This window comes from Myotis daubentonii, chromosome 1, assembly GCF_963259705.1.
Source record: "Myotis daubentonii chromosome 1, mMyoDau2.1, whole genome shotgun sequence".
Lineage (NCBI taxonomy): Eukaryota > Metazoa > Chordata > Mammalia > Chiroptera > Vespertilionidae > Myotis > Myotis daubentonii.
The window spans coordinates 107,082,573-107,100,428 of record NC_081840.1 but is presented as its reverse complement, the minus strand read 5'-3'; positions in this window follow the sequence as shown (position 1 = coordinate 107,100,428).

The following is a 17,856-nucleotide window of genomic DNA, read 5'->3' as shown; positions in this document are numbered from 1 at the left end:
AGAAAAGTGTTTATGTTTACAATTAAGACTGACTGGGTTCACGTTTTTCAGTGAATCTTTAATAATGCGGACCATTTAAAGATATTCTTAATAGAAAACTGTCTAGTTGTGGTAAAATTGTTAAAATACACAATGATAGTTGTGGGAAATGATTAAGAACGTGTAAGAAACACCTCAAACACACCTACATATATTCTTAAGACATTTACTTCCGTTTTCAATCAACGAGGTTGTCAGGTGAAAGCTGTGAAATGACGCATATACTGATAATTTTTACAACTCCGTCGACTTCACGTGGCGTTTTCACTAGAATGTGCTTTCAAACCTTAGGAATTAATGTTTACAGAACTCAGAATTCGTCTATCCAGACTTAGAATGAACAGAAAATTGTTTATGTTTACAATCTAGGGAGAATGGGTTTGGCGGTTTTTGTTTGAATCAGTTAAAATGCTGACCATTCAAGGAAATACTTCAACAAAACTTTCCAGTTGTGGTAAAAGGGTCAAATTACACAATGATAGTTGTGGGAAATGATTAAGAACGTGTAAGAAACACTTCAAACACACATAAATATCTTCTTACTACATTTATTTCCGTGTTCATTCAGCGAGGTTTCCAGTAGAAAGCTGTGAAATACTGAAAATACTGATAATATTTACTGCTCAGGGAACTTTACGTGGCGTTTCCACTAGAATGTGCTTTCAAACATTAGGAATTCATGTTTACAGAACTCAGAATTTGTCTATACAGACAGAGAATGACCAGAAAGTGTTTATGTTTACAATTAAGACTGACTGGGATTGGCGTTTTTTCTGTGAATCAGTAAAAATGCTGACCATTTAAAGATATACTTAATAGAAAACTGTCTAATTGTGGTAAAATTGTTAAAATACACTATGATAGTTGTGGGAAATGATTAAGAAGGTGTAAGAAACACTTCAAACACACCTACATACATTCTTAAGTCATGTACTTCCGTTTTCAATCAGAGAGTTTTTCAGGTGAAAGCTGTGAAATGATGAACATACTGATAATATTTACAATTCCGTCTAGTTCATGTGGCGTTTTCTCTAGAATGTGCTTTCAAACATTAGGAATTCATGTTTACAGAACTCAGAATTCCTCTATCCAGACTTAGAATGAACAGAAAATTGTTTATGTTTACAATCTAGGGAGACTGGGTTTGGCGGTTTTTGTTTGAATCAGTTAAAATGCTGACCATTCAAGGAAATACTTCAACAAAACTTTCTAGTTGTGGTAAAAGGGTCAAATTACACAATGATAGTTGTGGGAAATGATTAAGAAGGTGTAAGAAACACTTCAAACACACCTACATATATTGTTAAGACATTTACTTCCGTTTTCAATCAGAGGTTGTCAGGTTAAAGCTGTGAAATGACGAACATACTGATAATATTTACAATTCCGTCTACTTCATGTGGCGTTTTCACTGGAATATGCTTTCAAATATTAGGAATTCATGTTTACAGAACTCAAAATTTATGTAAACAGACTTAGAATGAACAGAAAAGTGTTTATGTTTACATTTAAGTCAGACTGCTTTGTCGTTTTTTCTGTGAATCAGTAAAAATGCTGACCATTTAAAGATATACTTAATAGAAAACTGTCTAATTGTGGTAAAACTGTTAAAATACACAATGATAGTTGTGGGAAATGATTAAGAACGTGTAAGAAACACTTCAAACACACCTACATATATTCTTAAGACCTTTACTTCCGTTTTCAATCAGCGAGGTTTTCAGGTGAAAGCTGTGAAATGACGAACATACTGATAATATTTACAGCTTAGGGTACTTCAATTGGCGTTTTCACTAGAATGTGCTTTCAAACATTAGGAATTCATGTTTACAGAACTCAGAATTCGTATACCCAGACTTAGAATGAACAGAAAAGTGTTTATGTTTACAATCTAGTGTGACTGGGTTTGGCGGTTTTTGTCTGAATCAGTTAAAATGCTGACCATTCAAGGAAATACTTCAACAAAACTGTCTAGTTGTGGTAAAAGGGTGAAAATACACAATGATAGTTGTGGGAAATGATTAAGACCGTGTAAGAAACACTTCAAACACACCTACATATATTCTTAAGACTTTTACCTCCGTTTTCAATAAGCGAGGTTTTCAGGTGACAGCCTAGAAATGACGAACATACTGATAATATTTACTACTCCGTCTACTTCATGTGGCGTTTTCACTAGAATATGCTTTCAAACATTAGGAATTCATGTTTACAGAACTCAGAATTCGTATACCCAGACTTAGAATGAACAGAAAAGTGTTTATGTTTACAATTCACGGTGACTGGGTTTGGCGTTTTTTGTTTGAATCATTTAAAATGCTGACCATTCAAGGAAATACTTCAACAAAACTTTGCAGTTGTGGTAAAAGGGTCAAATTACACAATGATAGTTGTGGGAAATGATTAAGAACGTGTAAGAAACACTTCAAACAGACATAAATATCTTCTTACTACATTTATTTCCGTGTTCATTCAGCGAGGTTTCCAGTAGAAAGCTGTGAAATAGTGAAAATACTGATAATATTTACTGCTCAGGCAACTTTACGTGGCGTTTCCACTAGAATGTGCTTTCAAACATTAGGAATTCATGTTTTCAGACTCAGAATTTGTCTATACAGACATAGAATGACCAGAAAGTGTTTATGTTTACAATTAAGACTGACTGGGTTTGGCGTTTTTTCAGTGAATCTGTAATAATGCGGACCATTTAAAGATATTCTTAATAGAAAACTGTCTAGTTTGGTAAAATGGTTAAAATACACAATGATAGTTGTGGGAAATGATTAAGAACGTGTAAGAAACCCTTCAAACAGACATAAATATCTTCTTACTACATTTATTTCCGTGTTCATTCAGCAAAGTTTCCAGTAGAAAGCTCTGAAATGACCAACATACTGATAATATTTCCAACTCCGTCGACTTCACGTGGCGTTTTCACTAGAATGTCCTTTCAAACGTTAGGAGTTCATGTTTACAGAACTCAGAATACGTCTATCCAGACTTAGAATGAACAGAAAAGTGTTTATGTTTACAATTAAGACTGACTGGGTTCACGTTTTTCAGTGAATCTTTAATAATGCGGACCATTTAAAGATATTCTTAATAGAAAACTGTCTAGTTGTGGTAAAATTGTTAAAATACACAATGATAGTTGTGGGAAATGATTAAGAACGTGTAAGAAACACTTCAAACACACCTACATATATTCTTAAGACATTTACTTCCGTTTTCAATCAACGAGGTTGTCAGGTGAAAGCTGTGAAATGACGAATATACTGATAATTTTTACAACTCCGTCGACTTCACGTGGCGTTTTCACTAGAATGTGCTTTCAAACCTTAGGAATTAATGTTTACAGAACTCAGAATTCGTCTATCCAGACTTAGAATGAACAGAAAATTGTTTATGTTTACAATCTAGGGAGAATGGGTTTGGCGGTTTTTGTTTGAATCAGTTAAAATGCTGACCATTCAAGGAAATACTTCAACAAAACTTTCCAGTTGTGGTAAAAGGGTCAAATTACACAATGATAGTTGTGGGAAATGATTAAGAACGTGTAAGAAACACTTCAAACACACATAAATATCTTCTTACTACATTTATTTCCGTGTTAATTCAGCGAGGTTTCCAGTAGAAATCTGTGAAATACTGAAAATACTGATAATATTTACTGCTCAGGGAAGTTTACGTGGCGTTTCCACTAGAATGTGCTTTCAAACATTAGGAATTCATGTTTACAGAACTCAGAATTTGTCTATACAGACAGAGAATGACCAGAAAGTGTTTATGTTTACAATTAAGACTGACTGGGATTGGCGTTTTTTCTGTGAATCAGTAAAAATGCTGACCATTTAAAGATATACTTAATAGAAAACTGTCTAATTGTGGTAAAATTGTTAAAATACACTATGATAGTTGTGGGAAATGATTAAGAAGGTGTAAGAAACACATCAAACACACCTACATACATTCTTAAGTCATGTACTTCCGTTTTCAATCAGAGAGTTTTTCAGGTGAAAGCTGTGAAATGATGAACATACTGATAATATTTACAATTCCGTCTAGTTCATGTGGCGTTTTCTCTAGAATGTGCTTTCAAACATTAGGAATTCATGTTTACAGAACTCAGAATTCCTCTATCCAGACTTAGAATGAACAGAAAATTGTTTATGTTTACAATCTAGGGAGACTGGGTTTGGCGGTTTTTGTTTGAATCAGTTAAAATGCTGACCATTCAAGGAAATACTTCAACAAAACTTTCTAGTTGTGGTAAAAGGGTCAAATTACACAATGATAGTTGTGGGAAATGATTAAGAAGGTGTAAGAAACACTTCAAACACACCTACATATATTGTTAAGACATTTACTTCCGTTTTCAATCAGAGAGGTTGTCAGGTTAAAGCTGTGAAATGACGAACATACTGATAATATTTACAGCTTAGGGTACTTCAATTGGCGTTTTCACTAGAATGTGCTTTCAAACATTAGGAATTCATGTTTACAGAACTCAGAATTCGTATACCCAGACTTAGAATGAACAGAAAAGTGTTTATGTTTACAATCTAGTGTGACTGGGTTTGGCGGTTTTTGTCTGAATCAGTTAAAATGCTGACCATTCAAGGAAATACTTCAACAAAACTGTCTAGTTGTGGTATAAGGGTGAAAATACACAATGATAGTTGTGGGAAATGGATTAAGAACGTGTAAGAAACACTTCAAACACACCTACATATATTGTTAAGACATTAACCTCCATTTTCAATAAGCGAGGTTGTCAGGTTAAAGCTGTGAAATGACGAACATACTGATAATATTTACAATTCCGTCTACTTCATGTGGCGTTTTCACTAGAATGTGCTTTCAAATATTAGGAATTCATGTTTACAGAACTCAAAATTTATGTAAACAGACTTAAAATGAACAGAAAAGTGTTTATGTTTACATTTAAGTCAGACTGCTTTGTCGTTTTTTCTGTGAATCAGTAAAAATGCTGACCATTTAAAGATATACTTAATAGAAAACTGTCTAATTGTGGTAAAACTGTTAAAATACACAATGATAGTTGTGGGAAATGATTAGGAACGTGTAAGAAACACTTCAAACACACCTACAAATATTCTTAAGACCTTTACTTCCGTTTTCAATCAGCGAGGTTTTCAGGTGAAAGCTGTGAAATGACGAACATACTGATAATATTTACAGCTTAGGGCACTTCAATTGGCGTTTTCACTAGAATGTGCTTTCAAACATTAGGAATTCATGTTTACAGAACTCAGAATTCGTATACCCAGACTTAGAATGAACAGAAAAGTGTTTATGTTTACAATCTAGTGTGACTGGGTTTGGCGGTTTTTGTCTGAATCAGTTAAAATGCTGACCATTCAAGGAAATACTTCAACAAAACTGTCTAGTTGTGGTAAAAGGGTGAAAATACACAATGATAGTTGTGGGAAATGATTAAGACCGTGTAAGAAACACTTCAAACACACCTACATATATTCTTAAGACTTTTACCTCCGTTTTCAATAAGCGAGGTTTTCAGGTGACAGCCTAGAAATGACGAACATACTGATAATATTTACTACTCCGTCTACTTCATGTGGCGTTTTCACTAGAATATGCTTTCAAACATTAGGAATTCATGTTTACAGAACTCAGAATTCGTATACCCAGACTTAGAATGAACAGAAAAGTGTTTATGTTTACAATTCACGGTGACTGGGTTTGGCGTTTTTTGTTTGAATCATTTAAAATGCTGACCATTCAAGGAAATACTTCAACAAAACTTTGCAGTTGTGGTAAAAGGGTCAAATTACACAATGATAGTTGTGGGAAATGATTAAGAACGTGTAAGAAACACTTCAAACAGACATAAATATCTTCTTACTACATTTATTTCCGTGTTCATTCAGCGAGGTTTCCAGTAGAAAGCTGTGAAATACTGAAAATACTGATAATATTTACTGCTCAGGCAACTTTACGTGGCGTTTCCACTAGAATGTGCTTTCAAACATTAGGAATTCATGTTTTCAGACTCAGAATTTGTCTATACAGACATAGAATGACCAGAAAGTGTTTATGTTTACAATTAAGACTGACTGGGTTTGGCGTTTTTTCAGTGAATCTGTAATAATGCGGACCATTTAAAGATATTCTTAATAGAAAACTGTCTAGTTTGGTAAAATGGTTAAAATACACAATGATAGTTGTGGGAAATGATTAAGAACGTGTAAGAAACCCTTCAAACAGACATAAATATCTTCTTACTACATTTATTTCCGTGTTCATTCAGCGAAGTTTCCAGTAGAAAGCTCTGAAATGACCAACATACTGATAATATTTCCAACTCCGTCGACTTCACGTGGCGTTTTCACTAGAATGTCCTTTCAAACGTTAGGAGTTCATGTTTACAGAACTCAGAATACGTCTATCCAGACTTAGAATGAACAGAAAAGTGTTTATGTTTACAATTAAGACTGACTGGGTTCACGTTTTTCAGTGAATCTTTAATAATGCGGACCATTTAAAGATATTCTTAATAGAAAACTGTCTAGTTGTGGTAAAATTGTTAAAATACACAATGATAGTTGTGGGAAATGATTAAGAACGTGTAAGAAACACCTCAAACACACCTACATATATTCTTAAGACATTTACTTCCGTTTTCAATCAACGAGGTTGTCAGGTGAAAGCTGTGAAATGACGCATATACTGATAATTTTTACAACTCCGTCGACTTCACGTGGCGTTTTCACTAGAATGTGCTTTCAAACCTTAGGAATTAATGTTTACAGAACTCAGAATTCGTCTATCCAGACTTAGAATGAACAGAAAATTGTTTATGTTTACAATCTAGGGAGAATGGGTTTGGCGGTTTTTGTTTGAATCAGTTAAAATGCTGACCATTCAAGGAAATACTTCAACAAAACTTTCCAGTTGTGGTAAAAGGGTCAAATTACACAATGATAGTTGTGGGAAATGATTAAGAACGTGTAAGAAACACTTCAAACACACATAAATATCTTCTTACTACATTTATTTCCGTGTTCATTCAGCGAGGTTTCCAGTAGAAAGCTGTGAAATACTGAAAATACTGATAATATTTACTGCTCAGGGAACTTTACGTGGCGTTTCCACTAGAATGTGCTTTCAAACATTAGGAATTCATGTTTACAGAACTCAGAATTTGTCTATACAGACAGAGAATGACCAGAAAGTGTTTATGTTTACAATTAAGACTGACTGGGATTGGCGTTTTTTCTGTGAATCAGTAAAAATGCTGACCATTTAAAGATATACTTAATAGAAAACTGTCTAATTGTGGTAAAATTGTTAAAATACACTATGATAGTTGTGGGAAATGATTAAGAAGGTGTAAGAAACACTTCAAACACACCTACATACATTCTTAAGTCATGTACTTCCGTTTTCAATCAGAGAGTTTTTCAGGTGAAAGCTGTGAAATGATGAACATACTGATAATATTTACAATTCCGTCTAGTTCATGTGGCGTTTTCTCTAGAATGTGCTTTCAAACATTAGGAATTCATGTTTACAGAACTCAGAATTCCTCTATCCAGACTTAGAATGAACAGAAAATTGTTTATGTTTACAATCTAGGGAGACTGGGTTTGGCGGTTTTTGTTTGAATCAGTTAAAATGCTGACCATTCAAGGAAATACTTCAACAAAACTTTCTAGTTGTGGTAAAAGGGTCAAATTACACAATGATAGTTGTGGGAAATGATTAAGAAGGTGTAAGAAACACTTCAAACACACCTACATATATTGTTAAGACATTTACTTCCGTTTTCAATCAGAGGTTGTCAGGTTAAAGCTGTGAAATGACGAACATACTGATAATATTTACAATTCCGTCTACTTCATGTGGCGTTTTCACTGGAATATGCTTTCAAATATTAGGAATTCATGTTTACAGAACTCAAAATTTATGTAAACAGACTTAGAATGAACAGAAAAGTGTTTATGTTTACATTTAAGTCAGACTGCTTTGTCGTTTTTTCTGTGAATCAGTAAAAATGCTGACCATTTAAAGATATACTTAATAGAAAACTGTCTAATTGTGGTAAAACTGTTAAAATACACAATGATAGTTGTGGGAAATGATTAAGAACGTGTAAGAAACACTTCAAACACACCTACATATATTCTTAAGACCTTTACTTCCGTTTTCAATCAGCGAGGTTTTCAGGTGAAAGCTGTGAAATGACGAACATACTGATAATATTTACAGCTTAGGGTACTTCAATTGGCGTTTTCACTAGAATGTGCTTTCAAACATTAGGAATTCATGTTTACAGAACTCAGAATTCGTATACCCAGACTTAGAATGAACAGAAAAGTGTTTATGTTTACAATCTAGTGTGACTGGGTTTGGCGGTTTTTGTCTGAATCAGTTAAAATGCTGACCATTCAAGGAAATACTTCAACAAAACTGTCTAGTTGTGGTAAAAGGGTGAAAATACACAATGATAGTTGTGGGAAATGGATTAAGAACGTGTAAGAAACACTTCAAACACACCTACATATATTGTTAAGACATTAACCTCCGTTTTCAATAAGCGAGGTTGTCAGGTTAAAGCTGTGAAATGACGAACATACTGATAATATTTCCAATTCCGTCTACTTCATGTGGCGTTTTCACTAGAATGTGCTTTCAAATATTAGGAATTCATGTTTACAGAACTCAAAATTTATGTAAACAGACTTAGAATGAACAGAAAAGTGTTTATGTTTACATTTAAGTCAGACTGCTTTGTCGTTTTTTCTGTGAATCAGTAAAAATGCTGACCATTTAAAGATATACTTAATAGAAAACTCTCTAATTGTGGTAAAACTGTTAAAATACACAATGATAGTTGTGGGAAATGATTAGGAACGTGTAAGAAACACTTCAAACACACCTACAAATATTCTTAAGACCTTTACTTCCGTTTTCAATCAGCGAGGTTTTCAGGTGAAAGCTGTGAAATGACGAACATACTGATAATATTTGCAGCTTAGGGTACTTCAATTGGCGTTTTCACTAGAATGTGCTTTCAAACATTAGGAATTCATGTTTACAGAACTCAGAATTCGTATACCCAGACTTAGAATGAACAGAAAAGTGTTTATGTTTACAATCTAGTGTGACTGGGTTTGGCGGTTTTTGTCTGAATCAGTTAAAATGCTGACCATTCAAGGAAATACTTCAACAAAACTGTCTAGTTGTGGTAAAAGGGTGAAAATACACAATGATAGTTGTGGGAAATGATTAAGAACGTGTAAGAAACACTTCAAACACACCTACATATATTCTTAAGACTTTTACCTCCGTTTTCAATAAGCGAGGTTTTCAGGTGACAGCCTAGAAATGACGAACATACTGATAATATTTACTACTCCGTCTACTTCATGTGGCGTTTTCACTAGAATGTGCTTTCAAACATTAGGAATTCATGTTTACAGAACTCAGAATTCGTATACCCAGACTTAGAATGAACAGAAAAGTGTTTATGTTTACAATTCACGGTGACTGGGTTTGGCGTTTTTTGTTTGAATCATTTAAAATGCTGACCATTCAAGGAAATACTTCAACAAAACTTTCCAGTTGTGGTAAAAGGGTCAAATTACACAATGATAGTTGTGGGAAATGATTAAGAACGTGTAAGAAACACTTCAAACAGACATAAATATCTTCTTACTACATTTATTTCCGTGTTCATTCAGCGAGGTTTCCAGTAGAAAGCTGTGAAATAGTGAAAATACTGATAATATTTAATGCTCAGGCAACTTTACGTGGCGTTTCCACTAGAATGTGCTTTCAAACATTAGGAATTCATGTTTTCAGACTCAGTATTTGTCTATACAGACATAGAATGACCAGAAAGTGTTTATGTTTACAATTAAGTCTGACTGGGTTTGGCGTTTTTTCAGTGAATCTGTAATAATGCGGACCATTTAAAGATATTCTTAATAGAAAACTGTCTAGTTTGGTAAAATGGTTAAAATACACAATGATAGTTGTGGGAAATGAATAAGAACGTGTAAGAAACCCTTCAAACAGACATAAATATCTTCTTACTACATTTATTTCCGTGTTCAATCAGCAAAGTTTCCAGTAGAAAGCTATGAAATGACCAACATACTGATAATATTTCCAACTCCGTCGACTTCACGTGGCGTTTTCACTAGAATGTCCTTTCAAACGTTAGGAGTTCATGTTTACAGAACTCAGAATACGTCTATCCAGACTTAGAATGAACAGAAAAGTGTTTATGTTTACAATTAAGACTGACTGGGTTCACGTTTTTCAGTGAATCTTTAATAATGCGGACCATTTAAAGATATTCTTAATAGAAAACTGTCTAGTTGTGGTAAAATTGTTAAAATACACAATGATAGTTGTGGGAAATGATTAAGAACGTGTAAGAAACACCTCAAACAAACCTACATATATTCTTAAGACATTTACTTCCGTTTTCAATCAACGAGGTTGTCAGGTGAAAGCTGTGAAATGACGAATATACTGATAATTTTTACAACTCCGTCGACTTCACGTGGCGTTTTCACTAGAATGTGCTTTCAAACCTTAGGAATTAATGTTTACAGAACTCAGAATTTGTCTATCCAGACTTAGAATGAACAGAAAATTGTTTATGTTTACAATCTAGGGAGAATGGGTTTGGCGGTTTTTGTTTGAATCAGTTAAAATGCTGACCATTCAAGGAAATACTTCAACAAAACTTTCCAGTTGTGGTAAAAGGGTCAAATTACACAATGATAGTTGTGGGAAATGATTAAGAACGTGTAAGAAACACTTCAAATACACATAAATATCTTCTTACTACATTTACTTCCGTGTTCATTCAGCGAGGTTTCCAGTAGAAAGCTGTGAAATAGTGAAAATACTGATAATATTTACTGCTCAGGCAACTTTACGTGGCGTTTCCACTAGAATGTGCTTTCAAACATTAGGAATTCATGTTTACAGAACTCAGAATTTGTCTATACAGACAGAGAATGACCAGAAAGTGTTTATGTTTACAATTAAGACTGACTGGGATTGGCGTTTTTTCTGTGAATCAGTAAAAATGCTGACCATTTAAAGATATACTTAATAGAAAACTGTCTAATTGTGGTAAAATTGTTAAAATACACTATGATAGTTGTGGGAAATGATTAAGTAGGTGTAAGAAACACTTCAAACACACCTACATACATTCTTAAGTCATGTACTTCCGTTTTCAATCAGAGAGTTTTTCAGGTGAAAGCTGTGAAATGATGAACATACTGATAATATTTACAATTCCGTCTAGTTCATGTGGCGTTTTCTCTAGAATGTGCTTTCAAACATTAGCAATTCATGTTTACAGAACTAAGAATTCGTCTATCCAGACTTAGAATGAACAGAAAATTGTTTATGTTTACAATCTAGGGAGACTGGGTTTGGAGGTTTTTGTTTGAATCAGTTAAAATGCTGACCATTCAAGGAAATACTTCAACAAAACTTTCTAGTTGTGGTAAAAGGGTCAAATTACACAATGATAGTTGTGGGAAATGATTAAGAAGGTGTAAGAAACACTTCAAACACACCTACATATATTGTTAAGACATTTACTTCCGTTTTCAATCAGAGAGGTTGTCAGGTGAAAGCTGTGAAATGACGAACATACTGATAATATTTACAATTCCGTCTACTTCATGTGGCGTTTTCACTAGAATGTGCTTTCAAATATTAGGAATTCATGTTTACAGAACTCAAAATTTATGTAAACAGACTTAGAATGAACAGAAAAGTGTTTATGTTTACATTTAAGTCAGACTGCTTTGTCGTTTTTTCTGTGAATCAGTAAAAATGCTGACCATTTAAAGATATACTTAATAGAAAACTGTCTAATTGTGGTAAAACTGTTAAAATACACAATGATAGTTGTGGGAAATGATTAGGAACGTGTAAGAAACACTTCAAACACACCTACAAATATTCTTAAGACCTTTACTTCCGTTTTCAATCAGCGAGGTTTTCAGGTGAAAGCTGTGAAATGATGAACATACTGATAATATTTACAGCTTAGGTTACTTCAATTGGCGTTTTCACTAGAATGTGCTTTCAAACATTAGGAATTCATGTTTACAGAACTCAGAATTCGTATACCCAGACTTAGAATGAACAGAAAAGTGTTTATGTTTACAATCTAGTGTGACTGGGTTTGGCGGTTTTTGTCTGAATCAGTTAAAATGCTGACCATTCAAGGAAATACTTCAACAAAACTGTCTAGTTGTGGTAAAAGGGTGAAAATACACAATGATAGTTGTGGGAAATGATTAAGAACGTGTAAGAAACACTTCAAACACACCTACATATATTCTTAAGACTTTTACCTCCGTTTTCAATAAGCGAGGTTTTCAGGTGACAGCCTAGAAATGACGAACATACTGATAATATTTACTACTCCGTCTACTTCATGTGGCGTTTTCACTAGAATGTGCTTTCAAACATTAGGAATTCATGTTTACAGAACTCAGAATTCGTATACCCAGACTTAGAATGAACAGAAAAGTGTTTATGTTTACAATTCACGGTGACTGGGTTTGGCGTTTTTTGTTTGAATCATTTAAAATGCTGACCATTCAAGGAAATACTTCAACAAAACTTTCCAGTTGTGGTAAAAGGGTCAAATTACACAATGATAGTTGTGGGAAATGATTAAGAACGTGTAAGAAACACTTCAAACAGACATAAATATCTTCTTACTACATTTATTTCTGTGTTCATTCAGCGAGGTTTCCAGTAGAAAGCTGTGAAATAGTGAAAATACTGATAATATTTACTGCTCAGGCAACTTTACGTGGCGTTTCCACTAGAATGTGCTTTCAAACATTAGGAATTCATGTTTTCAGACTCAGAATTTGTCTATACAGACATAGAATGACCAGAAAGTGTTTATGTTTACAATTAAGACTGACTGGGTTTGGCGTTTTTTCAGTGAATCTGTAATAATGCGGACCATTTAAAGATATTCTTAATAGAAAACTGTCTAGTTTGGTAAAATGGTTAAAATACACAATGATAGTTGTGGGAAATGATTAAGAACGTGTAAGAAACCCTTCAAACAAACATAAATATCTTCTTACTACATTTATTTCCGTGTTCAATCAGCAAAGTTTCCAGTAGAAAGCTCTGAAATGACCAACACACTGATAATATTTCCAACTCCGTCGACTTCACGTGGCGTTTTCACTAGAATGTCCTTTCAAACGTTAGGAGTTCATGTTTACAGAACTCAGAATACGTCTATCCAGACTTAGAATGAACAGAAAAGTGTTTATGTTTACAATTAAGACTGACTGGGTTCACGTTTTTCAGTGAATCTTTAATAATGCGGACCATTTAAAGATATTCTTAATAGAAAACTGTCTAGTTGTGGTAAAATTGTTAAAATACACAATGATAGTTGTGGGAAATGATTAAGAACGTGTAAGAAACACCTCAAACAAACCTACATATTTTCTTAAGACATTTACTTCCGTTTTCAATCAACGAGGTTGTCAGGTGAAAGCTGTGAAATGACGAATATACTGATAATTTTTACAACTCCGTCGACTTCACGTGGCGTTTTCACTAGAATGTGCTTTCAAACCTTAGGAATTAATGTTTACAGAACTCAGAATTCGTCTATCCAGACTTAGAATGAACAGAAAATTGTTTATGTTTACAATCTAGGGAGAATGGGTTTGGCGGTTTTTGTTTGAATCAGTTAAAATGCTGACCATTCAAGGAAATACTTCAACAAAACTTTCCAGTTGTGGTAAAAGGGTCAAATTACACAATGATAGTTGTGGGAAATGATTAAGAACGTGTAAGAAACACTTCAAACACACATAAATATCTTCTTACTACATTTATTTCCATGTTCATTCAGCGAGGTTTCCAGTAGAAAGCTGTGAAATAGTGAAAATACTGATAATATTTACTGCTCAGGGAACTTTACATGGCGTTTCCACTAGAATGTGCTTTCAAACATTAGGAATTCATGTTTACAGAACTCAGAATTTGTCTATACAGACAGAGAATGACCAGAAAGTGTTTATGTTTACAATTAAGACTGACTGGGATTGGCGTTTTTTCTGTGAATCAGTAAAAATGCTGACCATTTAAAGATATACTTAATAGAAAACTGTCTAATTGTGGTAAAATTGTTAAAATACACTATGATAGTTGTGGGAAATAATTAAGAAGGTGTAAGAAACACTTCAAACACACCTACATACATTCTTAAGTCATGAACTTCCGTTTTCAATCAGAGAGTTTTTCAGGTGAAAGCTGTGAAATGATGAACATACTGATAATATTTACAATTCCGTCTAGTTCATGTGGCGTTTTCTCTAGAATGTGCTTTCAAACATTAGGAATTCATGTTTACAGAACTCAGAATTCGTGTATCCAGACTTAGAATGAACAGAAAATTGTTTATGTTTACAATCTAGGGAGACTGGGTTTGGCGGTTTTTGTTTGAATCAGTTAAAATGCTGACCATTCAAGGAAATACTTCAACAAAACTTTCTAGTTGTGGTAAAAGGGTCAAATTACACAATGATACTTGTGGGAAATGATTAAGAAGGTGTAAGAAACACTTCAAACACACCTACATATATTGTTAAGACATTTACTTCCGTTTTCAATCAGAGAGGTTGTCAGGTTAAAGCTGTGAAATGACGAACATACTGATAATATTTACAGCTTAGGGTACTTCAATTGGCGTTTTCACTAGAATGTGCTTTCAAACATTAGGAATTCATGTTTACAGAACTCAGAATTCGTATACCCAGACTTAGAATGAACAGAAAAGTGTTTATGTTTACAATCTAGTGTGACTGGGTTTGGCGGTTTTTGTCTGAATCAGTTAAAATGCTGACCATTCAAGGAAATACTTCAACAAAACTGTCTAGTTGTGATAAAAGGGTGAAAATACACAATGATAGTTGTGGGAAATGGATTAAGAACGTGTAAGAAACACTTCAAACACACCTACATATATTGTTAAGACATTAACCTCCGTTTTCAATAAGCGAGGTTGTCAGGTTAAAGCTGTGAAATGACGAACATACTGATAATATTTACAATTCCGTCTACTTCATGTGGCGTTTTCACTAGAATGTGCTTTCAAATATTAGGAATTCATGTTTACAGAACTCAAAATTTATGTAAACAGACTTAGAATGAACAGAAAAGTGTTTATGTTTACATTTAAGTCAGACTGCTTTGTCGTTTTTTCTGTGAATCAGTAAAAATGCTGACCATTTAAAGGTATACTTAATAGAAAACTGTCTAATTGTGGTAAAACTGTTAAAATACACAATGATAGTTGTGGGAAATGATTAGGAACGTGTAAGAAACACTTCAAACACACCTACAAATATTCTTAAGACCTTTACTTCCGTTTTCAATCAGCGAGGTTTTCAGATGAAAGCTGTGAAATGACGAACATACTGATAATATTTACAGCTTAGGGTACTTCAATTGGCGTTTTCAGTAGAATGTGCTTTCAAACATTAGGAATTCATGTTTACAGAACTCAGAATTCGTATACCCAGACTTAGAATGAACAGAAAAGTGTTTATGTTTACAATCTAGTGTGACTGGGTTTGGCGGTTTTTGTCTGAATCAGTTAAAATGCTGACCATTCAAGGAAATACTTCAACAAAACTGTCTAGTTGTGGTAAAAGGGTGAAAATACACAATGATAGTTGTGGGAAATGATTAAGAACGTGTAAGAAACACTTCAAACACACCTACATATATTCTTAAGACTTTTACCTCCGTTTTCAATAAGCGAGGTTTTCAGGTGACAGCCTAGAAATGACGAACATACTGATAATATTTACTACTCCGTCTACTTCATGTGGCGTTTTCACTAGAATGTGCTTTCAAACATTAGGAATTCATGTTTACAGAACTCAGAATTCGTATACCCACACTTAGAATGAACAGAAAAGTGTTTATGTTTACAATCTAGTGTGACTGGGTTTGGCGGTTTTTGTCTGAATCAGTTAAAATGCTGACCATTCAAGGAAATACTTCAACAAAACTGTCTAGTTGTGGTAAAAGGGTCAAATTACACAATGATAGTTGTGGGAAATGATTAAGAACGTGTAAGAAACACTTCAAACACACATAAATATCTTCTTACTACATTTATTTCCGTGTTCATTCAGCGAGGTTTCCAGTAGAAAGCTGTGAAATAGTGAAAATACTGATAATATTTACTGCTTAGGCAACTTTACGTGGCGTTTCCACTAGAATGTGCTTTCAAACATTAGGAATTCATGTTTACAGAACTCAGAATTTGTCTATACAGACAGAGAATGACCAGAAAGTGTTTATGTTTACAATTAAGACTGACTGGGATTGGCGTTTTTTCTGTGAATCAGTAAAAATGCTGACCATTTAAAGATATACTTAATAGAAAACTGTCTAATTGTGGTAAAATTGTTAAAATACACTATGATAGTTGTGGGAAATAATTAAGAAGGTGTAAGAAACACTTCAAACACACCTACATACATTCTTAAGTCATGTACTTCCGTTTTCAATCAGAGAGTTTTTCAGGTGAACGCTGTGAAATGATGAACATACTGATAATATTTACAATTCCGTCTAGTTCATGTGGCGTTTTCTCTAGAATGTGCTTTCAAACATTAGGAATTTATGTTTACAGAACTCAGAATTCGTGTATCCAGACTTAGAATGAACAGAAAATTGTTTATGTTTACAATCTAGGGAGACTGGGTTTGGCGGTTTTTGTTTGAATCAGTTAAAATGCTGACCATTCAAGGAAATACTTCAACAAAACTTTCTAGTTGTGGTAAAAGGGTCAAATTACACAATGATACTTGTGGGAAATGATTAAGAAGGTGTAAGAAACACTTCAAACACACCTACATATATTGTTAAGACATTTACTTCCGTTTTCAATCAGAGAGGTTGTCAGGTTAAAGCTGTGAAATGACGAACATACTGATAATATTTACAGCTTAGGGTACTTCAATTGGCGTTTTCACTAGAATGTGCTTTCAAACATTAGGAATTCATGTTTACAGAACTCAGAATTCGTATACCCAGACTTAGAATGAACAGAAAAGTGTTTATGTTTACAATCTAGTGTGACTGGGTTTGGCGGTTTTTGTCTGAATCAGTTAAAATGCTGACCATTCAAGGAAATACTTCAACAAAACTGTCTAGTTGTGGTAAAAGGGTGAAAATACACAATGATAGTTGTGGGAAATGATTAAGAACGTGTAAGAAACACTTCAAACACACCTACATATATTCTTAAGACTTTTACCTCCGTTTTCAATAAGCGAGGTTTTCAGGTGACAGCCTAGAAATGACGAACATACTGATAATATTTACTACTCCGTCTACTTCATGTGGCGTTTTCACTAGAATGTGCTTTCAAACATTAGGAATTCATGTTTACAGAACTCAGAATTCGTATACCCAGACTTAGAATGAACAGAAAAGTGTTTATGTTTACAATCTAGTGTGACTGGGTTTGGCGGTTTTTGTCTGAATCAGTTAAAATGCTGACCATTCAAGGAAATACTTCAACAAAACTGTATAGTTGTGGTAAAAGGGTCAAATTACACAATGATAGTTGTGGGAAATGATTAAGAACGTGTAAGAAACACTTCAAACACACATAAATATCTTCTTACTACATTTATTTCCGTGTTCATTCAGCGAGGTTTCCAGTAGAAAGCTGTGAAATAGTGAAAATACTGATAATATTTACTGCTTAGGCAACTTTACGTG